The sequence below is a fragment of the Chiloscyllium plagiosum genome, unplaced genomic scaffold (genome assembly GCF_037043375.1).
Source record: "Chiloscyllium plagiosum isolate Xiang-an unplaced genomic scaffold, Cpla_swu_hap1 HiC_scaffold_41, whole genome shotgun sequence".
Lineage (NCBI taxonomy): Eukaryota > Metazoa > Chordata > Chondrichthyes > Orectolobiformes > Hemiscylliidae > Chiloscyllium > Chiloscyllium plagiosum.
In genome coordinates, this window is record NW_028270179.1 from 9,131,276 (window position 1) to 9,157,673 (window position 26,398).

Sequence of the window (26,398 nt, forward strand, 5' to 3'; positions counted from 1 at the left end):
CAAAACCGACATGCACACATACAATATACGTATGTAGGGTGAATTTATACTTGCAGAGTAATATCGTACTTTGCTCAAAAACTGCATGAATCCATGTAAGAATCTGTTAACTCGCTTTTTAGATTAAAATCAGTTTAAATATTTTGGTACAGACAGGGAACACAGGGGGCTTACATCTTCAATATCTCAACATCTTATCTGGGCTGACACCAATTGTTTCAGTTAACCTGAGAATGTGACTTTTAAAAAAGTTTTTTGATTTACATATGAAAGAAGTGAAACTATCATGGTCATTCTACCAGATGAGAGACTGAGCAAACAATCAAGGTTGTTTTCAATGTATAATTTCTGTTACATCACACAGTAAACTTTTGCTAAAAATGCTGTGTCTTACAATTGTGTACTCCACAAACACCTGGTGAAGGCGTGGCGCTCCGAAAACTAGTGCTTCCAATTAAACCTGTTGGACAATAACCTGGTGTTGTGTGATTTTTAACTTTGTACACCCTCGTCCAATACCAGCATCTCCAAATAAGGGCTGACACAGCAATTAGCTTTCTTTCGCTGGAAGCCTGCCTCGCGTATAAGGGCCTAAATATATTCTTGAAGCAGCTTTGAATACTGAAGAAGGAACTTAACCAGGGACAGATTCATTGCAAATCTACACAAGGAATTAACTTATAAAACACATGGTCAGTAAAGGAGCGTATGTTCAGTCTGTTGGAGCCTTCGCAAACTGATTCAACGGTTGCATAATAATGTTTGGGAATTGTTTTGCAGTGGGAATTGTGTGCAATGGGGGAGCATGTGATTCACTTCGTTTTTCAGTAAAAGATAAAATGTTCAGACTGGAGAGGTTGGTGTAGAAATCCCCCCTCTCAGAACCAAGTTCTTGTGAGTACAGGTGGAGGAGAAGTCAGCAATTGCACATGGTGGTGCAAAAAATATCAGGAGGGTGATGTTTAACTTTCTATAGTTTAGGCCCTATTGTCAAGTGTGTGGGATATCTGCAAGGCAGAAGTGCCAAGATGACTGTCTCTCTGAGTCATGCAAGATAGGAATCTACAAATGGAGACATACTGGAACTCTGGTGTCATTGCACTTGGAGTTCCTTAATGTTCTGAGGAAGAAAGTCCAACATCCGCCATTGTCAGGTGCAGCTCCCTGAACTGTTGCCCCGAGCATCCCTTCTCCACAAAGACGTTCTAATATTTCTACATTTTGCCATTCCCTAGTATTCTTATTTTATTGTATTCTATGGCCCTCTAAACGTTTTTTTTAACTGTGACCTGACTGGGCTAGCCCTAAGTTGTGATTGCAAATTAGATTGTCTCATGTAATATCATTCATGTTCTAAAAATCCGTCAGAAATGCTGTTACGTCTTTGTAAAAACTGGTGGACGAAATTTACAACCATTTAACGAGAGAAAAAGCCCTTTACACTTCCTTGAAATTTCTGCTGCATCACTCTGATATTTTCAGCAACAGAATAGATTTATCCACACAAACTAAGCTCAAACTGGCTTGTTTCAATAATACTGAAATCAAAAGTAAACTTGAACAACTCAGTCAGAGTCCTAAATTCCGGTCAATAAATGTCCTCGCAGTCCTTAACAATGAAGATTGCAAAGTAGTGAAGTACATGCATGCACACATTAATTGACGACGTAAATCGGGCCCATTTGGGAAAGACAGGGATGGACCCAAGGTTTGTGGACACTTTGTTCAATGAAGCACAAGTAGTAATATCGTTTAATAATGTTTTCCCTTCGATATCTGACCGTTTTCACAATCGGAAAGTAGAGATTCAGACATTCATTCATCGCATTTTGTTTGGCATTTTTGCAAACTGTCTTTTGTGTTGTTAAGTGCAGCAGATTGTGCGCATTCCTGTCAATCTCAGGTAGTGCAAGCGAATATAGAGTTCCTTCTGCATTATCCAGCGCCTGCTTCTGTACTTGACAAAGAATTCTCCCTGTCTCTCACTGTCAGATTCATCAATGTCTTGGAGTGTGAGATTCTGTTTCTGTACATGCCCTGCTTGCGGGATTCATTATGTCTCTGAATCTTACCGGTTGTCAGTGGGTATGATAGAGTTTATTTAAAAATCTCTGGTATTGTACGCGAGGTTGAGATTCACTCAGCGCTCAGGTCCCTGTTATTCTTTGCACGCCTGATGGATTACGTCCACTTGTTAATTTTCTTTGGGATGGGACTTGGAATTCTTTCTCCAATACTTTAATACAAATAAAATAAGTGAAGAAGCAGAATTTGGGTCTGTCAATGACAGGATAATGAATGGTTACCATCTAAAAGTAAACAAAAAGAAAGAAAATGGAATTGGTTGTAATTGGTTTACTCTGTCATGTCCCTGTCACTGTTTACAAGATACTCCATAAAGGTCTGATTATTCGTGAATTCTGCCCGATATCTCAACATTAGCTCGAAATAGCGGTGACTCTCGGTTCAATATGATCTTGCTCCAGCAATTTGTCGTGAATTCAATGATCAGTTCATTGCATTTACAGAAATTCCGATTCAGGCAAGTGTGAAAACGCTCACAGTGATGTCCTCTGGAATTTGAAGCGGCGTGCCCTTCCTCTCAGGCTATTGTTTTGGGTTGCAATATCTGAATAAAACAGAAACTTCCCGTGTCTGTCGACAGTGGGTATTCGTTGTGGTCATGAGCAGTCTCCTCAACCCGACAGATTTCCAGATCAAAATTTAATTCCAATGTCGTGTTTTCATTGTTTAAAAGAAATCCTTTCACTTGCCTGTCCAGCAAAGTGAATCTTAGATGACCACCTTACAGACCCGGTTCCTAACCACTCTGGGAACGAGAAGCATTCTTTTCAATTCTGGGATAAAGGTCACATTTCGAATCGCCTACTTGGAAATGAAGATGTGGTCCAGTCTTTTCAGGAATATAAGACGACCTGTGGGACTGAGGGGCTGCGGGCACACTTCAGTTCTCTCAGAATGAGTCTGGAAGGCTGGCAGGGAACCGTACACTGTGTTCAGTGATTTCACTTCAATTCCTGTCTGCAATTTACCATTTTACTAAGTCAAGATTGATAAGTCTGTCGAATTGCAGAAACACTCTTGAGCTTTAATTTACTCCGATCTACATCACAAGATATTACTTTATCAGCGTGCGTGTGGGGGCATGGGTAGGACTGACTGTCTGTGTGGTATTTAAAGAGATGATATGCCTCCTTTTGGGGGTTTCTGAAACTACTTCACAGCCGGTGGCAGATTTCTTCGGAAAACATAAGGGATTTAGTCAGGAACACATGTACACAAACAAAAACATCACACAATTATGCACACACAGACCACAAACACTGACACACACAGAAAAACAAACATTCACCCAATTGCACACACAGGCACGCACACACAGACACAGACCTGCACACCCACACAGACACAGACACACACAGGCACACATACACACACGAGAAATAAGGTGTAAGGTCGGAGACACTGCAGTTGGAAGCATGCCCATAAGCTGAAGTGCTTATACTTCTTTTGCAATAAGTAAACAATTTGTCTTTTGGCATTGTTTCTAACACCATGCATTTATCCGGCGACAGTATGCAGGCATTTCTGCGTGACGCCTTTTTTTGAGAAGCTGAGATGAATTTCTTGCCATTTCAGAAAACTTGTAATGTTTTCTGATGAACTCTTACGGATTTTAAGCGAGACATCAGCGAAAACTCCTGGTAAGGACACAATGGTAGAGGAGGGTCAGCATTGCCCATCTCCGTCTTATTCTGTTAATAGTCCCTTGGATTACATTGCAAAGGACAGACAGAACTGCTTTCTGTCAACAAAACGTTTTGTTGGAAGAATGAAGGAATCGTGAAAACGGAGAAATTCCCAGTCTTTCTTGCATTCTTCTTATCATGTAATGTCATGGGGGCTCAGCAGAGGGCATCATTGTATCATTTCCAACACAACAGTGACAAACAGAGAGAGAGAGGGGTGGGGGGGAGAGAGAGACAGACTTGGACCAGCACGTCAATGGATTGATCCGCAAAACAACAGTGATGTGCCTCAGGGATCAATGCTGGGCCCATTTCTCTTTCTTGTCAATATCAATGATTCGGGAGAGAATATATTAGGCATGACTAATAAGTCCGCTCATCACTCTCTTGTCAAGAGGAAGGAAAAGACTTATGTTTCAATGAGATTTGAATGCTCAATTCGGGCACTTGTGATTTACAAATTAGTAAAGAAAGAACTAAAGAGGCAAAAAGAGCCAGGAGGAGACATGAGAAGTTGTTGGTGGATATAATCAAGGAAAACCCTAAGGCTTTCTCTCAGTATTCGAGGAATAAAAGAATGACGGGAGCAAGACTTGGGCCAATCAAGAATACTAGTGGGAAGTTCTGCGTGGAGTCCAAGAAGACACGGGAAGCGCTAAATGAATATTTTCTGTTAGTATTCACACCAGACAAAGATAATGTTATCGAGGAGAATACTGAGACAGAGTCTACGAGACAGAATAAATTAAGGTTCACAAGGAGGACATGTTAGCAATCCGAGCAAATGTAAAAATAGATAAGTCCACTCACCCGGATGGTATTTATCCTATGAATCATTGGGAAGTCAGGATTGAGATTGGTTTAATCTTTATGTCATCATTTTCCACAGGAATAGTGCCAGAAAATTGGAGAGTAGAAAATGTTCTTCCCCTGTTGAAGGAGGGGACTCGAGACAACCCTGGGAATGAGCGACCAGTTAACCTGACTTCGGTTGTGGTTAATGTTATGGAAAAGGTTGTAAGAGAGGGGATCCAAAATGAATAAGCTGATTAGGGATAGTCAACAGGGCTTTGCCTCACAAACCTGATTGAATTCTTTGAGAATGTAACAAAATAGGTGGATGAGGGAAACGCGATCAATGTGGTGCATGTAAATTGCAATAATCGTTTAATCAGGTGCCCCACCGTAGGCTACTGTGCAAATAGAGAGGTATGTGATTGGGAGTGATTGAGCGGTCTGGATCAGAAATAGGCTAGCTGAAAGAAGACAGAGAGTGGAGGTTGATGGGAATTGTTCATCCTGGAGTTCACTTATGAACGGTATTCCTCAAGGATCTGTTTTACGTCCGCTGCTGCTTGGCGTTTTATAAACGTTCTGCATGACGGCCAGGAAGGATGGGTTGATAAATATGCTAATGACACTAACTTTGGAAGAGATGTGGAGAGTGCAAAAGGATGTTGTTGGTTTAAGATACTATCAGGTCTGCTGCCCAGCTGGGCTGAGAGTTGGCACATGGATTTTCATGTAGAAATGTGTCAGGTGTTTAACGTTAGTAGGAGCGACTGCAATGCAGAGTTTTTGGCTTATTGTGAGATTCTTTATAGTGTAGATGAGTAGAGAGATCATGGTGATCTTGTAGATAGATCCGTGAAAGTTGACACACATTCTGATGCAGTTGTTAAGCAGGCATATGGTTTGCTGCTTTTATTAGCAGAGGAATTGAGATTCGGAACCATGAGGTCATGCTGCAGTTGTACACCACCATTTTGCAGCCGCACTTGAATTATTGTGTACAGTTCTGGGCACCTCATTATAGGAAATATGTAGAAGCTTTCGAAAAAATTCAGAGGAGATGTCCAAGGATGTTGCCTGGTATGGAGGGACTTGAGGCTGTTTTCGTTGGTGAGAAGAATTGAGGTGGACTTGATGGAGACTTACAAGATTATCAGAGGGTTGAATCAGGTGGACAGCGAGTGCCTTTTTTTCTCGGGCAGTGTTGGCTAGCACGAGGGAGCATTGCTTTAAATTGAAGTTTGACAGATATAGGACAGATGTCCTAGTTAGTGTCTCAGATAATAGTAGAGGTGTGGAATGCACTGCATGCAACATTAGCAGGCTCGCCAAATTTAAGGGCACTTAAATTGTCGTTGCGTTTTCATATGGACAAAAATGGAATATTGGAGGTTAGATGGTCTTCAGATGAGCTTCACAGGTCGGCACAACATTGACGGCCGAAAGGCTTGTACTGTTCTATGTTCAAAGTTCTGTGACACTAAAAAGAAGTATGGTGGACGTTGAGGAAGATTGTCAGAAATGGAAGCAGCACTTTGATATCTTGGGAAGTGGATCGAGAAATGGCAAATGAGGTTTAGTATCGATAAGTGTGTGGTCTTGCATTTTGGAAAGTCAAATCAAGGTCTGTGTTTCATGTTGAATGGTCGGGCCTTAAGGAGCGAATTGCTAAAGGGGGACATTGGATTTCAAGTGCACGATTCTCTGAAAGTGGAGTCATGGGTAGCCAGGGCAGTGCAGCGGGCTTTTGGAACTCTCGCCTTCTGCAGTCAGGGCATTGATATTGAAGTTGGGAAGTCATGTTATACGGGACATTGGTGAGGACACACTTGGAGTATTGCGTTCGGTTTTGGTTACGTTTCTTTTGGAAGAATGGCATTAATCTGGAAAGAGTGCAGCAAAATTTTACAAGGATGCTGGCAGGTCTCAATGGTCTGTGTTATCGGGAAAGGTTGGACAAGCTGGGGCTAATTTTCATTCGAGCTTACGAGACTGAGTGGGTGTCTAATAGGTCATGAGAGGCATGGGTGGTGTGAATGCAAACAGTCCTTTTCTCAGGGTTTGAGAATAGAGGAAAGGAATACTCAAATTTGATGTTGGAAGGGAAAGAATAAAAAGGAAGTGAGGTAAACCTTTCTTACACATGGGATTGTTTGCATATGGAATGAGCTGCCAGTGGATGTAGTTGAGGCGGGCACATTAACAGCATTTAAAAGCCATTTGGACAAATACATGGATGGAAAAGGATTAGGAGCATATTAGACAGGTGTAAGGGAAATGGGGTTAGCGTGAATGGACATTTTGTTCAGCATGGACCAGTTTGGATCAAAGGGCCTATCTGCATACTTTAGGACTCTATGACTCAATCATAGAACACCCGTTCAACAGAGATGCACAATAAAACTAAATAATCGATACATACACGAATGCACTAACACACAGAGGCAGAATCGCAGACATAGACGCACCCAGAAACACAGACAAAGACACATGCATATAACCGTAAATGCACACCGAAGGATAAACACAGAGGCTGAAACACGCACACCAAAACACACCACACGCCCCACACACACGTCAAATGGAAGGTTCATGGAAACAGCTATATATACAAACTTACACACCACATGCAAATCGGGACAGAGAGGCCTACATATCAAGATATACAACAACATATAATAGTTAAGGAGTCATAAACACACAAACACACACACACACACACACACACACACACAGACAGACACAGCTAGGTCGGGTACAAATGATTTGCAGATTCAGAATACCATCGAAAAATGTGACTTTATTGTCTTTAATTGGTATCAAAACTAGGAAGACAGATTACATTTTTAATGGCTGTAAATTTGGAGAAGAGTTGGTTCAACAACAGTATTGTATCTGTGTTTTCAAGAGGACATTCGTATGTTCTTTGTGGGGTTTGTGTGTTCGGTATGTTGTCCACACATTAACTTTTGGGTCCATGCATTCAGGGTCAGATCGATGGGTTCAGTGTTCGCACACAGGAAAATTACTTCCTGAAATCCATATATTCCCCAACAATGCCCCCTAACCTTCCCGGATCTGTCGGTCTAAAAGGGGTAGAAGGCCGAAACCCCATCTGTCTCACCATGGTTCTACCACAAAACGGATGTGAATTACACACATTCGAGTGACCAATGCATTTTAAATGTATTCTGGAAACTTGTGGCTGTGGACTAGCGAGTGGGTATTGGCGTAAGTTCGAGGTCATGGGAACTACACCTTCAGCCAAAAGCCTAAATTGGGCAGGGCCACTGTTAGAGGTTGGGAAACTGTACCGTTGGAAAACATCTCGCCATCACGGAGCTCGCATCTCTCCATCACGGAGCTCGCATCTCCCCATCATGGAGCTCGCATCTGTTGATGTAGCAGTTTGTGGCCCGGGTTTGTCGTGGATGGCAAAAGGGTATGCTGCAGTTCCAACAGTGACATCTGTTTACTAACAGGCCAGACGCCTTCGGAATATTTTAAGAAGGTAGACCTGGGCGTGACTTTTGTTTTAGGCAGATGTTTTATGAAGATTCCAGCAGTGCTGTAGCAGATCAAACCACTTGGCTTGATCCACAGCAAAACTTATTTAAACACTACGTTGAAACATGACTAAACAAAAAGAGAATTTAAAATAACTTCACGTATTTAGAAAACCAAACAGCTCCGACACAACTTAACGCAGGAGCTATTCCAATTTCTGCATCCTCCCATAAACACACCATTTACCAACAGATAATTCAATCTCAGGTTCATTTAGGCAGGAGATATTTCCGAGAGGAATGTGACAATAAACAGCTTTTGAAGCACGGAAACTCTTTTCCTTGTAGCTGCTTCCCTGTTACCAGTGATTTTCACACAACCTGCCAATACTAATGCAAACGAAAAACAAAACATCATGAATTGGAAGAACTGGCTTCTCTCCTCCTATTATTGAAGGTAGCCATCCCCAGGCATATCAGAACCCCAGTCTTTACCAACCCTTTTCAACATAACCAAGGACAATGTTACCTTGTTAAAGTGGCAGCATTCTCAGCAAAGCAGCATCATTCATGAACATGATAAAGGGAAAACGCATTGCTGACATTGTCCATCAGCTCAACTCCCCCACCCTCAGTCGCTCTGACAGAGGCTTTCATGAAACCAATTACCTCTCAGGTTATCCTTTCATGCCTTCACCACTTATGCCCACTCATCATCTTCCGAGTTGAACCCCATCTCACTCCTTCAGTAATTGTCACCGCTTGAACTTAAGTGGTGTTACCATAACTGTATTATTCCCTGCCAACCTTCAAATCCCTGACGTTTGCCATTGTGAGAGAATCTAAACATTGCCCTTTGATGTTCAATGGTGTCACCATTATTGTACACCTCGCAAGCACCCTCCCCCGCCTCCCATTCGTCAACTATTTACATTCAGCTGCTTCAAAGTGAGCCAGAAACTAAATTGGAGCAGCTAGCTCAATACACTGACTAAATAGCGAGTCAGAGTCTAGGAATTCTGCTGCGCCTTTCTCAGCTCCTTGCTCTCCAGCTCCTCATCTCCACCTCCACTCCCCACAACGTTGGTTCATCATCGACAAGGCACAAGTGAATAGTGTCAAACCCACCTGTCTGGATTTTTGCAGCTGCTATTACACTCAAGAATCTCGACGGTATCCATGACAATAAAGCACACTTGATTCGCAAAACACCTACACATATCCACTCTCTCGGACACCAAGTAGCAGTGTGCACCATCTACAAGACGCACTGTAAAAATTTAACAAAAGTTCTTAGTTAGCACCTTCGAAACTCATGTTCCTTTACATCGAGAAGCACAAGGGCAGCAGACGGATTTTAGCACTAACCCCTGTACTTTCCCCTCCAAGCCACTCACCATATTGGCTTGGAAATATATCACCATTTATTCAGTGCTCTCGATCAAAATTGTGGAAGTCCTTCCCTGGTGGACTTACTGGTCTACCCTGAGCACATGGACTGCATTATTCAAGAAAGCAGCTCACTGCCACTTTCTCACGGGACCAACTACGGAGAGCAATACCTACTGTCTGACAACGCCTTCCAAATCCCATGAATGAATCGGATGAAGTGTGAGTGAAATATATCGATTGTTCCTTCACTGTCATCAAACAAAATCCCGTACCTGCCTCCCTGCCATTTTATTGCTGGTCTGTATGCGGTACACGGACTGAGGCAGTCTGAGAAGGAGTTCAGCCCCACTCTCCTCAAGGGTTACAACTGGGGATTGGCAACATACGGCGGAACGGTCAATATCGCAGACCAATATCTTGCGAATGAAAAGTAATGAAGGGTGAGTGAATACAATAGCGCTGTGGTTTCAGGTGGACCTTACGTCGGATGTCCTTTTGCCCTCCCCCACTCTGTCTTGCTCCAATTACGAGAACTGACTGTGAAACAGTTAACTTTATGCAAGCATTTAAACTGATTGTAAGAAACAAGGATCCTGACGATGGCAGATGAGCGTACAATCAACAAACAGACCACACTAAGCTTCTCTCTCTCAATCCCTGATGTTTATTTTCTGTTCACATTTTATTCTTATCTCTCTGTCTCTCTGTCTCTCTCTCTCTCTCTCTCTCTCTCTCTCTCTCTCTCTCTCTCTCTCTCTCTCTCTCTCTCTCTCTCTCTCTCTCTCTCTCTCTCTCTCCCCTCATCAATCTCAGTCTCAATTACGATCTTGACCGGCGCTATGTTTATTCCCTCGCAGTCGTCATTCAATACATGTTTTGGTCTTTCTCTGAAGTTTTTATTCAAACACTCTCACAATCAATGTCAATTTTCTTTTCAATTCTTTTTCCATGTTGGTCTCCCTCTCTCGTATTCTCGTCTGCCTGTTTTTTCAACCTGTTCACCTTCTTTCGCTGTCCCTCATTGCTCTCTTTCTCACGCACAATTCTGTCTATATTAAACATTACACGGCAACGCCTATCCTTTTTCACTCAGTCCTTCATTATTCTCGCTTCTCGATTGCGCTTTCTAATCCCTTTTATCTTTATTCAGACTTCCTCATTAATCTCTCTCTAACAACTTAACCTGTCTCTTTATCCTTCATTCCTGTCTCCATCTCATTTTTTCTGCAATACTTTTATTTATTGCATTTCTTGTCGCTTCCCATCTCTCCTCTGCCTTTCTCAAACTCCATAACGCTTCTCCCTTAATCCCTCATTACTCAGTCGACCTTTATTTCGCACTCTCACTCTATCTTTTACCCCTTCTTCTGGATGTCTTAAAATTCTCTTCGGTTCCACTTTGCGATGCAGTGTGAATCTCTAAGTCCAGCAGGCTCGAAATCAGCAGCAGGCGTGGCTGGAAATGGTGAATGCTGTCTTCACTTTGTCAAGAACCCTTCACATCAGTTCCTGATGGATGCATCCACCTGTGGCTATTTGCTTACCTTTCAGCCTCCTGGTATCAGTGTTCGCCTCATCAAAATGCCACGTTCCAGTGAGCAAGAGCAGAGCTTTCATTAACACATACAAACATCCGCGATATCCCAGTGAGATCGATGAATAACAAGAGTTACATGCAGCGGTTCAGAGACTCTGTGGTGAATAGTCTCTGAAACTCTTGGCAAGGCGCAGCACCATCCGTACTTCTCTGCGAGCTCTCGACTTCTTAAAGTGACAGTTCACAAACAGAGAACAGCGAATTTGCCTTACTGTGCAATGTGTCGGCTCAAGTACTCTGATAAGAAGTGTTAAAAGCCGACCTAGAACACTCCCCTTCCTCCAAGCTAGCAACTCTGAATTTAAGTCCCATTTTGGGCTTTAGATTTGTTCTTTTCCACTTGTTACGGGCAGGATATGATCTCACTAGACACTGGGCTCAGTAGAGGAATGTCTCCAGCGTGATCGGGTTCTGCAATGCAGAGAAGCAGGAGAAACTCGGTTTGTTTTGTGAGAAGCAGAGAAGGTCGAGTGAGGGCAAGAGAGAGATACATGAGTGGCATGAACAAGACGAAAAAACATCTAGTTTCCTTATCCGACCCTTTAATATCAAGAGGCCACCATTAAAAAGTGAAAGGCAGGGGTACAGAGGGGAGTTCAAAAAAATGTTTTCATCCACAGGTTGGTGATTAGTCTCCAAATCCCTGCCTGGGTTGATAATTGAGAAGGGAAGCATCACTAATGGAAAGTGTACATAGAACATAGAACAACACAGCTCAGAACAGGCCCTTCGGCCCACGATGTTGTGCCGAACATTTGTCCTAGCTTAAGCACCCATCCATGTACCTATCCAATGCTGCTTAAAGGTCACCAAACATTCTGACTCTACCACACCCACGGGCAGCGCATTCCATGCCCCACCACTCTCTGGGTAAAGAACCCACCTCTGACATCTCCCCTATACCTTCCACCCTTCACCTCAAATTTATGTCCCCTTGTAACACTCTGTTGCACCCGGGGAAAAAGTTTCTGACTGTCTACTCTATATATTCCTCTGATCATCTCATAAACCTCTATCAAGTCACCCCTCATCCTTCGCCGTTCCAACGAGAAAAGGCCTAGCACTCTCAACCTATCCTCGTACAACCTATTATCCATTCCAGGCAACATCCTGGTAAATCTTCTCTGCACCCTCTCCAAAGCTTCCACATCTTTCCTAAAGTGAGGCGACCAGAACTGCACACAGTTCTCCAAATGTGGCCTAACCAAAGTCCTATGTACTTATATGAGCCACTTGACACGACTGAAAATGCATGTCTCTAGGTCAAGTGGGAAAACGGGTCTGCTGGATGTCGTATTTTGTTTTGGAAGGACAATGTGCCAAAGGGTCTCTGCTGTAATATTATATATTCCTCTTTAACCCCCTCTAAATGCTATCGCTGCTTACAGCAACGATCACCTTTGGAGCTTTCCAGTTTCTTCATGGCACAGGGGAAATCCCGGGCAACGGCAGCAGCACTCGACTCCTGCCACGATTTTATGTGTGTCCAGTATTCACTGATAAATGCTCCCTTCAGGATTTTGTGGCACAGTGTTAACGTTACCTCACACAGCGGTCTAGGCTGACACTTTATGTACAAAAATCAGATCAGATTTCAGGCAGGCACGAAGTTAGAGCAGAAGGAATAGATGCAGAATCACGTCATTAGCCCACTGGGTATTCCCCACCACTCGATCGATTAAAGTCATATTTGAATTTTAAGCAATATGGAAATAATAGCTGCTCGAACCTGTTCACTGTGAGTCTGTTTAAATAGAGTCCATCTGGCTCAGGTCAGGGAATGAAATGTGCAGTGATCACGCAGTCTGGGCCTCACATGATCCAGTACCACAGCAGGATCGACATTCAACTGCCCAATATGAGCAATAGCCTGTTTTCTTCTTACATCGATTAATCTGTAATACTTTATGAATCTAAGTATCCAAATATTTTGACTCTATCGACCATTTTATACTACCTTCCATCCTCTTCCGACGGGCAGAAGATTTAAATGTTTTAATTCACGTGGCAACAGATTCAAGAACAACATTTTGCACTCCAATATCAGACCTCTGAGCAGACCTCTGAAATTCTCATCTTAATTTTCCTCTGCTGCTTCTCTGAAGCTGCAACATTGAAATCTGCACTCTGTTATGTTACTGTACTGTACTTTGATGGTATGACCTTCCTGCATGGCACAGAAAACAACACTTTTCACTGTATAACAATGCATGCATGAGACAATACAACTAAATCTAATCTAAAGTTGTGCTGAGTGTATTGGATGATATTGTCAATGTTTAAATGATTTGCTGTTACTTCCTTTATAATAGAATCTAACATGCTAACAGTGACAGAAGTTAAGCTGACGATAGTTGTGTTATATGTGTCTCCATATCTTCTCATATAATGATGCCTGTAGTTTTTTTTTCGAATTTTCTGGAAGAAATGGATGATAAGGAACATAAGACCATAAGACAAATAAGCAGATATTCAGATAATCGATTCTGCTCTGCCATGCCATTATGACTGGTAAGTTTCTCAAAAAAGTCTCTCGCCTTCTCCCAGTAAGACTTTATCCCATTAACCATGAATAACCTATCAATCTCTTTCTTAAATATATTCAATGACCTGGAATTCGCAGGCTTCTGTTGCAGTAATTTCCATAGATTCACAATGCTGTGGCTAATGAAATATCTCCGCAGTAAAGAGTCTTCACTTTACTCAAAGCCTTTGCATTCGGGCTCTGTTCTCTCCTGCAAATGAAAACATCTCCCAACTTCCACTATATCTCGGCCGTTCAGTATTCTTTACGTTTCAATGAGATCGCCCACCTCCCATCCTTCTACAATAAACGGACTTACAGTCCAAACACGTTCCCCACATGGTAATCCTTTCATTCCTGAGATTATTGTCCTGATCCTCCTCAATACATTCTTCCTGACATACGGGACCAAAATTGCTCACAATAGTCAAAATGAGGTCCAATCTGACTGGAGTCTTACAAAGCCTCAGAAGTGAATCCCTGCTTTTTTTCTTCTCACTCCCACCTCTCTTGCTGATAATCTTAACCGTGTCAATCCCTTAGTGCTGACATACAAACGAGAGGAAACAGAATATTGTTCCTTCCTCCGTTAACCGACATTAAATGATGTACCTAGTCAAAGCCGTCAACATGCTATGACACTTTTATTTCAGTTTCTGAAACTTTCACCTGATGTTGCCAGTATGTTATTTCATCCTGTCAAATATTTACCAGGTTCATGGAACAAATTGATTGTCAGTTGCCATTCTGCCTGCTTGGAACTAATTTATTAAGCTTTTCATGAATGAATCACAGCGTTATTCGTTTCACGGAGAAACATCGAAACTATGAGCAGGAATAAACCATTCAACCATTCGACACTGCTCCACTATTCAATGTGACCTTGGCTGATAGTTCGAAACCATCTCTGTTACTGCTTTATCCCTGTACACATTGATCAATTGAGCTCCAAGAACCATTTCTAAATACTTTCAAACAAAAAATGTCAATGTTTTCTCCTTGACTGCTTTCAGTGGCAGATAATTCCACAGTCTCCCCACTCACTTGGTCAGAAAGGTTTCTGTGCGTCAGTGCTAAACGGTCTATCTTGTTTGCCTTAGACTGAGACCCCACATGGTTCAGAAGTCCTCTAGTTATTGGGAAAATGCTTTTCTGCTTTCAATCAACATCGTCTTATTAGAATTAATTAGGTTCAGGACACTGACAATCCTAAGCCTTGTTCTGACATTCAAAGAGGTTGTGACCTGATTTTCTGAGAATGCCCACTGTCTGCACCAAAATGACCGAGCCACAGTGAACATAACCAAAACGATCACATCTTTCTTCATAGAACAGTCCCACCAACTCAGGAATCAGTTTGGTACACCTTTCATGAACTGACTCCATGAACATTCTTCCTCAGATGAGGAGGTCAAAACAGGTGAAATAAAGAAGGTAACATTGTCCTATATTATATTACCTTGTCTTACATTATGTCATGTCATATTATATTATACGATTTTATATCATTATATTATATCAGGGCGAATCTTGAGAACGTTTGGCAAATCAGGTTGACTTTCTGGATGTAGGCTTGCTCGCTGAGTTGGAAGGTTCTTTTCAGACGTTTCGTTACCATACCAGGTTTCATCTTCACCGAGCCTCCGAATCAAGAATCATTCAGAGGCTCACGAAACATATTACCTAGTATGGTGATGAAACGTCTGAAAATGCACCTTGCAGCTCAGCGTGCAAACCAACATCGATATTGTATCATTATATTTTGCTATTATATTATATTATAAAATATTATGTCAGCTGCAAGAATCTTGACTTCACCTCAAATTCGTTCATTCATCAGCACAATAGCTCAGTAGTTAGCATTACTATCTCACACCACCAGGACACAGACATGATTTCACGAATGTACAACTGGCTGTGTGGAGTTTTCGCATTCAACTCATGACTGTTTGCTTTCCTCTGATTTCTCTGGTTCCCTCCCATACTTTGAAGATGTGCAGCATCGTTGGATTAGCCATGGGGAATCCAAGTTTAAAGGGAGAGGATGAGGATATCGTCTAATCGGGATGTCCTTGAGAGGGTCGACATGGACTCGATGGCCCTACATTACATTGTTTTTGTGTACACTGTCGTTTATTGATGACCTATTGAACACAACAATTAGGTTACCCCTTGACCTTCTAAAGTCAAGAGAATGCGGGCCTCCTGATAAAACAACCCACGAAGAGCAGACATCATTCTTGTCAGCCCATAATTTACTTGCTCCAAAGTCAATATCACAGTTCCGAGACCCGGTTCGCATATCTGCTCACAGTAGTCCAAATCGTGTGTTAGCAGAGTGTTGTGAATTCGCAGCAGAACCTCTGTGCCCTCATGCTCCAGTCCCCGAGTAGAAGCCAGCATTGCTTCTGCTGCCTTGATTATTTTCTCCAAAATGCCCCTATCAATCCTGTTTACATTCATTCACTTCCTTGTAGAATCTGTGTTATCAATCTAAAAACCCTGATGACAAAACGAGTGACATATCAACTTGTAATAAGTAACACATCAAATTGATTTAGGGAACAAACAAAACATGCTAAGCTTCTCCAGACGTTCGACTTAAAACCATATGAGATGTAGATTCGAATGGCATCGAGACAGAAGGTCAAATTTGATTTTATTAAAATTGTGGAAGGAATAGTTGCTTCATCGTAATCTTCTTGATGGTCATTGTGGAAAACTTCCTCAGACTCCCCAAGTACGCTTGAGGGACGGATATCTGTCAGCAATTGACTCCAGACCGGCAGCATTGTGTTTACTACCCGCTATACTGTCTCCGCAAGTGACGCCCGTCTCCCAGCACTGCAATTACCACTGACGTTCCGTGTCTGTATACGCGACTACACACCCACAACATTGTGGTTACCAATACTCCTTTCTCCTTTTGCATGTGACTCCAGACACACAGCGGCACTGATGTTGCTTTTTTCTCTGGAGCATCAGAGGCTTCGTGGGAACCTTACAGAAGTTTATAAAAACATGAAAGGCATGGGTATGATGAATAGTTCATGACTTTCCCCCAGGTTATTGGAGTACAAAACTATATGGCATTCTTGTCAGTGTGAGAGGGTAGACATAAAATGGGCAATTCCTTTTTCACTCACAGTGCAGTGCAACCATAAATGAATTGGCGGAGCAAGTGTTGGAGTCTGCTACAATTACTACACTTAAAAGACATCAGAGTGAGATTTTAAATAAGATAGGTTTGGAGGGATATGGACCAAATATTGGTACATGTAATTCGATAAATTTAGGATAGCTGGTCGCCATGGGTGACTAAAGTTTCTGTTTCTTTGATGTACGTTTCTATGAACGATGACTGCAAGTCGACATCAATATGGGTACTACTCATCCACTCTGTCTCAACATCTCCTTCCAGAACAACGGCACAATGATTTTCCCTGACCTGTTTTCACCCTGCATTTGACTCCAAACCAAAAACACTGTGCTTATCAGTCTACTGCATAATCTATATGTGACTCCAGATCCATAACACTCTGTATATCACTAATCTGCTCTATCACTAATCTGACTCCAGACCAACAGCATTGTCAATATACTGATCTCCCCTGTATTATCATGAGACTCCAGACCCACAGCACGGTGATTACCACTGAACTGCTCAGTACTGGTATCCAGACCCACGGCATCATCGTTATCACTATGTGCTTTGTATCTGTGTCTCTGAACCCACAGCACTGTGGGTGCCACTGTTCGACTCTGGCTCTACATGTGACACCAGAAGGAGAGCATAATTGTTATTTATGAACTGCTCTGTCTCTAAGGGCGAGTCAAGCCACAACGCACTGTGGTTTCCAGTGACTTGCTCCTTCTCTACGTATAAGTCCCAAAACACAGCTTTTGGTTACCACTCATCTGCACTGTACCTGTATTTGCATCAGATCCACAGCAATGTGGTCAGTATCCACCGGCGCTGCCTGTACAGGTGACTTCAGACTCACAGCACTGTAGTTATGATTGACCTGCTCTGTGACTACAGGGCCATAGCACTGAGTGCACTCTGTCTCAGTAAGTAACATAGGGAAACAAAACTATGCTTAGAAATGATCGCCTCTGTTTCTGCACGTGACTCCAGACGCTGAACACGGTGATTACCACTCTCTTAAGTTGTTCCCATCCGTGACTCCAGACCCACAGCACTGTGGCTACCATTGACCTACTCTGTCTCTACATTTGACAACAGACCCACAGCACTCTGGTTAACACTGACCTGCTGTGAATTTAAACGTGACTCCAGCCCACAAAACTGCAGTTACAACTCGTCTGATCTGTCTCTGTATGTAACTCTGGACCCTCAGCTCTGTGGGTACCACAAAGGACTTATAAGGATATCGTCACGTTTGGCGGGTTTGCCGTTGAGGATTAGATTCAAGAGGCTGATTCTTCGTTTTCCCTAGAGCTGATGGGTGATCTTATAATTTTTTAAAACATCATGATGGGCATGGATAGGGTGAAAAGTGTTGTCTTTTCTCCCCGATAGGGGAGACCAAAGGAAAGAGCCTCTGTTTCAGGCTGAGAGGGGAACGACTTAAACGAAACCTGAGTGGCAACTTCCTTTCGCCAAGAGGATGGCACATGCATGAAATGAACTGGCAGAGGAAGTGCAAAATACTGCAACAGTTTTAATATTTAAAAGGCACCTGGTTGTGGATTTGAATAGGAAGCAATTAGAGTGATATGAGGAAAATGATTCCAAATGGGGTTCGATAAATTTCGGATATGTTTTCTGCAAGTCCGAGTTTTGCAAAGGTTTTGCTTTTTAACTGTGTCATTCTATGACGCTGGACACACAGTACAAACGGCATACTCTGTCTCTAAATCTGACTCCAGAACCATACCACCTTATTTTCCCCTGACTTGCTCGTCCTTACATGTGACTCCAGACCAACACGACTGAGTGTTGCACTGATCTGCTCTGTCTGTAAATTTGAATCTATCCGCTGCACTGTTGTTACCACTGATACAGGACACAGAACTGCACATCACACTAATGGGCCCATCAGCCCATAATGTTGTGCCAAACATGACACTAAGCGGAACTAATCCCTTATGTCTAAACTTGCTTCATATCCCTCAATTCCTTCCATATTCATGTGCTTATCTAAACGTCCCGTAAGTACCCGAATCGTTACTGACTCCACCACTATCCCTGCCTATGCATTCCAAAATCCTATCACATTCTGTTTCACAAACCTGCCCATCACGTCTCCTATGAACGTTAAAGTTTCTTATTTTATTGTATTCTCTCGCTCTCTGCAAATTTTTGTCACTGTGAACTGACTGGACTAGCCCTCAGTTCTGATTGTGAATTACATTGTCTCATGTAATATCAGCCACGTTCTAAGAAATCCGTCAGAAATGTTGTTACATCTCTGAAAAAACCTGGTGGACAAAATTTGCAACCGTTAAATTTCTGCTGCTTGACTCTGATAATTGCATTAATAGAATAGATATACCCACACAGCCTAAGGTCAAACTGGCTTGTTTCTTTAATACTGAAATCAAATGTAAACTTGAACAATTCTGTCAGAGTCCTAAATTCCGGGCAATAAATGTCCTCGCAGTCCTTAACAATGCAGGTTACAAAGTAGAGAAGCGAATCCACATATTGACTGATGACGTAAATGGGGCCCTTTTGTCAAATACAGGGATGACCAAAGATCTCTGGGACACTTTGTCCAGTCAAGGACAAGTTGTAATATAGTTAAATACTGTTTTCCCTTCGATGTCTTAAATATATTACAATCGAAAAGTAGAGATTGAGACATTAATTCAACGGGTTTTGTTTGGCATTCGCGAAAACTGTATTGTGCGTTAACAAGTGCAGCAGGTTGTGCCCATTTCTCTCAATCTCAGGTATTACAAGCGAATATAGAATTCCTCCTGCATTATCCAGTGCCTGCTTCTGTACTTGACTAAGGATTTCTCCATGGTCTCTCACTGTCAGATTCATGAATGCCTAGGAGTCTGGGATTCTGTTTCTGGACATGCACTCATTGCGGGATTCATTCTGTCTCTGTTATCTTACCGGCTGTCAGTGCGTATGATAGAGTTTATTTCAAAGTCTCTGGTGTTGTACACGAGGTTAAAATTCACTCAGCGCTCAGGTCCCTGTTACTTTTTGCACTCCTGACGGATTATGTCCATGTATTTAACTCTTTTTCAGGATGGGACTTGGAATACTTTCTCTAATAATTTAATACGAATGAAAGAATTTAAGGAACTGAATTTGGGTCTGTAAGTGACAGGATAATGAACGGTTACCATCTAAGAGTAAATAAAAAGAAAAAAAGTGGCAGTAGACGTTACAATTGGTTTACTCTGTCATGTCCCTGTCATTGTTTATTAGATACTCGATAACTGTCAGATTATGCGTGAATTCTGCCCGATTGCTCAACATTAACTCGAAATGGCGGTGACTCTCGGTTCATTACGATCGTGCTCCAGCAAATGGTCGTGAATTCAAGGGATCAGCTCGTTGGATTTCCAAAAATTCCGATTCAGACAAGTGTGAAAACGCTCACGGAGTTGTCCTCTGGAATTTGAAGTGGCGTACCCTTCCTCTCAGGCTATTGATTCGGCCTGCTGTGTCTGATTCAAACAGAAACTTCCCGTGTCTGTCCCCAGTGGGCAATCGTTATGGGCAAGATTTCCAGATTTACTTCCAATGTCGCTGTTTTCATTGTTTAAATGAAATCATTACACTTGCCTTTTCAGGGAATTGAATCTTAGATTACCACCTTACAGATCGGTTTACTAACCACTATAAGAACGAGAAACATTCTTTTCATTCCTGGCGTTTAGGTCACATATCGAATTGCCTACTTGGAAATGAAGGTGTGGTCAGTCCCTTCAGGAATATGACATGACCTGTAGGACTGAGGGGCTGTGGACACACTTCAGTTCTCTCGGAATGATTCTGGAAGCCTGACAGGAAACAGTTCTCTGTGTTAAGTGATTTCGCTTCAATTCCAGTCTGCAATTTATCAGGCTTACTACGCCAAGATTGACAAGTTTGTCGAATTGCAGAAACTCTATCGAGCTTTAATTTACTCCGATCTACATCACACGATATTACTTTATCAGCGTGCGTGTGGGGGCATGGGCAGGTCTGACTGTGTGGTGTTTAAAGCGATGAAATCACTCCATTTTGGTATTTCTGAAACCATTGCACAGCCTGCAGCAGACATCATCGAAAAACAGAAGGGATTCAGTCAGAAAAACAAGTGCGCCAACACAAAAATCACAGAATTATACACACACACACTCATACACGCACGCACACCCACAAAAATACACACACAGGCCACAAAACACAGACACAGATATGCACATACACACACACAAATACACACACAAGCACACACAGGCACACACACACACACACGAGACGTAAGGTCCAAGGACGGAGACACCACAGTCTGAAACATTCCCTTGAGCTGAAGTGCTTATACTGTTTCTGCATTAAATAAATAATTTGTCCTTGGGCATCATTCGTATCACCATGCATTTACCCTGCAACTACATGCAAGCATTTCTGCTTGACGACATTATTGGAAAAGTTGAAATGAATGTAATTACCATTTCAGTAACTTGCAATGTTTTCTGTTGGACTCTCACAGGTTTTAAGTGAGATATCGTTGAAAACTCCTGGAGGGAACATTATGGTGCGGGACGATCATCATTGCCCATGTCCATCTTAATCTGTTAATACTCTTTTTGATTATATTGCGAAGGACAGACTGAATTGATATCTGTCAACAACAAAAAAATTATTGGATGAATGAGGCAACCGTGAAAACTGAGCAATTCCCACTCTTTGTTGAATTCTTCTTATCGTGCAATGTCATGTGGACTCAGCAGAGGGCAGCATTACATGGTTTCCAAGACAACAGTGACAAACAGAGAGAGAGCGGAAGAGAGCGAGTGAGAGAGAGAGAGAGACTTGGACCCACACATCAATGGATTAATCCTCAAAACAACAGTGAGGTGCCTCAGAGATCGGCGCTGGGCCCATTACTCTTTGTTATCAATATCAATGATTTGGATGCGAATGTATACGATATGATTAATAAGTTAGCTCATGACTGTCTTATCAAGAGGAAGAAAAAGAATTACGTTGCAATATGATGTGAATGATCAGTTAGGGCACTTGTGAATTCCAAATCAGCAAAGCAAGAACTAAAGGAATAGATTAGAAGAGCCAGGAGGAGACACGAAATGTTGTTGGCGGATATTATCAAGGATAAACCTAAAACTATCTCTCGTTATCCGAGGAATAAAAGAATTACGAGAGTCAGACTAGCGCCAAGCAAGAATAGTCCTGGGAAGTTCGGCGTGAATTCCAAAGAGATAGTGGAAGCGCAAAATGAATATTTTTTTGACAGTATTCACACCAGACAAAGATGATGTTATTGAGGAGAATACTGCTACAGAGCCGACGAGTCTGGATAAATTAAGGTTCACAAGAAGGAGGTGTTAGCAATTCTCGCAAACGTAAAAATTGATAAGCTCGCTGGGCCGGATGGGATTTATCATAAGAATCATTGGGAAGGCAGGAATGAGATTTGCTTTAATCTTTATGTCATCATTTTCCACAGGAACAGTGCCAGAAGATTGGAGGATAGAAAATGTTTTTCCCCTGTTCAAGAAGGGGAGTAGAGACTACTCTGGGAATGCGAGAGCAGTGAACCTGACTTCGGTTGTGGTTAATGGGTTGGAAAAGGTTATAAGAGAGAGGATCCATAATCATCTGAAAACGAATAAGCTGAATAGGGATAGTCAACACGGCTTTGTGAAAAATAGGCCGTGCCTCACAAACCTGATTGAGTTCTTTCAGAAGGCAACAAAATAGGTGCATGAGGGGAAAGCAGTTAGTGTGGTGCATATGCATTTAAATTAGTCGTTTAACCAGGTGCCCTACCGTCGGCTCTTGTGAAAAATATAGAGGCATGCGATTGGGAGTGCTTTAGCGGTCTGGATCTGAAGTTAGCTGACTGAAAGAAGACAGAGGGTGGAGGTTGATGGGAATTGTTCATCCTGGAGTTCATTTACTAGCGCTATACATGAAGGATCTGTTTTATGTCCACTGCTGCCTGTCATTTTATAAACAACCTGCATTACGGCCCAGAAGAATGGGTTGTTAAAACTGCTAATGACTCTACCTTCCGTAGAGTTATGGATAGTGGAAAAGAATGTTGTTAGTTTAAGAGGCTCTCAGGTCCGCTGCCTAGCTGGGCTGAGAGTTGCAAATGGATTTAATGCGGAAAATTGTCGGGTGTTTAAGTTTGGAAGGAGGAATAGCAATGCAAAGTTCTCAGCTTATGATCGTGTAGATGACCAGAGACATCTCGGTGTCCATGGCCATAGATCCGTGAAAGTTGACACACACGTTGATGCAGTTGTTTAGAAGGCATATGGATTGTTAGCTTTTATTAGTAGAGGGATTGAGTTTCAGAAACATGAGGTCATGCTGCCGCGGTACAAAACCCTTTTGCAGCTGCACTTGGATTATTATGGATAGTTCTGGTCACTGCATTATTGGAAAGATGTAAAAGCTTGGGAACGGTTTCAGAGGAGATTTCCGAGGATGCTGCCTGGTATGGAGGGAAGGTCTTACGAGGAAAGTCTGAGGGACTTGAGGCTGTTTTCGTGGGTGAGCAGAATTGAGGGGTACTTGGTAGAGACTTATAAGATGATCAGAGGGTTGGATCGTGTGGACAGCGTGTGCTTTGTTTTCCTTAGACGGTGTTCGCTCGCAAGAGGGGGCATTGCTTTAAGTTGAAGGTTGACAGATATAGGACAGATGCCCGAGTTAGTTTCTTTACTCCGATAGTAGTAGGGGCATGGAATGCACTGCCTGCAACAGTAGTGGACTCGCCAAATTTAAGGGCATTTACATTGTCATTGCGTTTTCATATGGACAAAAATGGAATGGTGGAGTTTGATTGGGCTTCAGATGGGTTTCACAGGTCGGCTTAACATTAACGGCCGGAAGGCCTGTGCTGTTTCATGTTCAAAGTTCTACGGCACTAAAATAAAAAAAAATGTATGGTGGAAGGTGAGAAAGATTGTCAGAAATGGAAGCAGAACTTTGATATCATGGGAAGTGGGTCGAGAAATGGCAAATGATAGTTAATATAGATAAGTGTGTGGTCTTGCATTTTGGAAAGTCAAATCAAGGTCTGTGTTTCATGGTGAATAGTCGGGCTTTAAGGAGCGGATTGTCACAGAGGGACTTTGGATTTCAGGTGCACAGTTCTCTGAAAGGGGAGTCACAGGTAGCCAGGGCAGTGCAGAGGGCTTTTGGAACACTCGCCTTCATTCGACAGGGCATTGATTATTGAACTAGGTAAAAACAATGATTGCAGATGCAGGAAACCACATTCTGGATTATTGGTGCTGGAAGAGCACAGCAGTTCAGGAAGCATCCGAGGAGCATTAAAATCTATTTTTCCGGCAAAGGCCCTTCATCAGGGCTATTGTGTTCGGTTTTGGTCACCTTGCTGCAGGAAGGATGATATTAATCTGGAAAGACTGCATCAAAATTTTCAAGGATGCTGCCAGGTTTCCGTAGTCTGTGTTATTGGGAGAGGTTCGACAAGCAAGGTCTTTTTTTTATTCGCGTTTAGGAGACTGAATGAGTTTCTAAGAGGTCATGTGAGGAATGGATAGCGTGAATGCAAACAGTCCTTTTCTCAGGGTTTGAGAATGTTTAAAAGTCATTTGTACAAATACATGGATGGAAAAGGATTAGAAGTATATGGGCCAGGTTTGAAGGAAATGGGGTTAGCGTGGATGGCCATTTTGTTCGGCATGGATCCGTTTGGATCAAAGGGCATATCTCCATGCTTTAGGTCTCTATTACTCGATTACAGAAAACACATTGAATAGAGGTGCACAATAAAACAAAATCATCGATACACACAGGAATGCACCAATACACAGAGACTGAATCATTGACATAGAGGCACACAGAAACACAGACAAAGATACATGCATAGAATCATAAATGCACACAGAAAGATAAACACAGTGACTGAAACACACATACACAAAAAACACACTACACGCCCCAGACAGGCACGTGAAATGCATGGTTCACGGAAACAGCCACATATGCAAACTTACACAACACAAGCACATAGGGAGAGATAGCCATACATATCAACATTTACAATAACAAATAACACCTAAGGAATTCCAAATTCAGACACACATGGACGTTCACACACACAGACAGTCACGGACACTGCCAGCTCGTGCACAAATGCTGTGCAGATTCAGAATAAAGTGGCAACATGTAGCTTTGTTGTCTTGACTTGGAATCAAAAGTAGGAGGTGATGCGGAAGCACTGCTGACACTGCCCATCAGCTAAACTCCCCCACCCTCACTCATTCATACAGAGGTTTTCATCAACCCAATTATCTTTCAAGTTTTCGTTCACGCCTTCACCACTTATGCCCACTCATAATCTTCCGAGTTGGCCTCCTTCTCACTCCTTCAGTAATTGTCGCCGCTTGAACATCATTGGTGTTACCATAACTGAATTACTCCCTGCCAACCTTCAATGTTCTAAAGGTTAACATTACGAGAGAATCTAAACATTGTCCCTTGATGTTCAATCGAGGCATCATTCTTGTACACCTCCCTCGCCCCATTCCCCCAACCCCCTGGCGTCATCTGTTTACATTGACTTCCTTCAAATTGAACCGAAAACTAAATTAGAGCAGCTAGCTCAATATACTGGCAAAATAGCGATTCAGAGTTTAGGAATTCTGCTGCGCCTTTCTCAGCTCCTTACCCCGCAGCTCCTCATCTCCACCTCCACTCGCCACAAAATTGTTTCATCATCGACAAGGCACAAGTGAATAGTGTCAAACCCACCTGTCTGGATTTTTGAAGCTGCAATTACAGTGAAGAATCTTGACTTAGTCCATGACAATAAAGCCCACTTGATTGGCAAAACATCGACACATATCCACTCTCTCGGCCAGCAATGCTCAGTAGCAATGTGTACCATCTACAAGACGCACTCTAAAAATTTACTAAAATTCCTTAGTTAGCATCTTCGAAACCCACGTTCATTTCCATCGAGAAGCACAGGGGCAGCAGATGGATTTGAGCACTAACCCCTGTACTTTCCCCTCCAAGCCATTCACCATTTTGACTTGAAATATATCACCATTTATTCAGTGAGGCTGGATTAAAATTGTGGAAGTCCTTCCCTGATGGAATCACCGATCTAAACTGAGGACATAGACTGCATTATTTCAAGAAAGCAGCTCACTGCCACTTTCTCACGGGGCCAAGCACAGAGAGCAATAATTGCTGTCTGACAACGCCTTCCAAATCCCATGAATGAATCGGATGAAGTGTAAGTGAAATATATCGATTGTTCATTCGCTGTCACTCAGACAAAATCCCGTCGCTGCCTCCCTGCCATTTTATTGCTGGTCTGTCTGCGGTACACGGACTGAGGCAGTCTGCGAAGGAGTTCAGCCCCACTCTCCTCAAGGGGTACAATTGGGGATTGCCAACAAACGGCGGAACGGTCAATATCGCAGACCAATATCCTGCAAATGAAAAGTAATGAGGGTGAGTGAATACAATGGTGCTGTGGTTTCAGACGGACCTGTACGTTGGATGTCCTTCTGCCCTCCCGACTTTGTCTTGCTCCAATCTCGAGAACTGTCCGTGAAACTGCTAACTTAGTGCAAGCATTTAGACATGACTGAAGAAGCAAGGATCCTG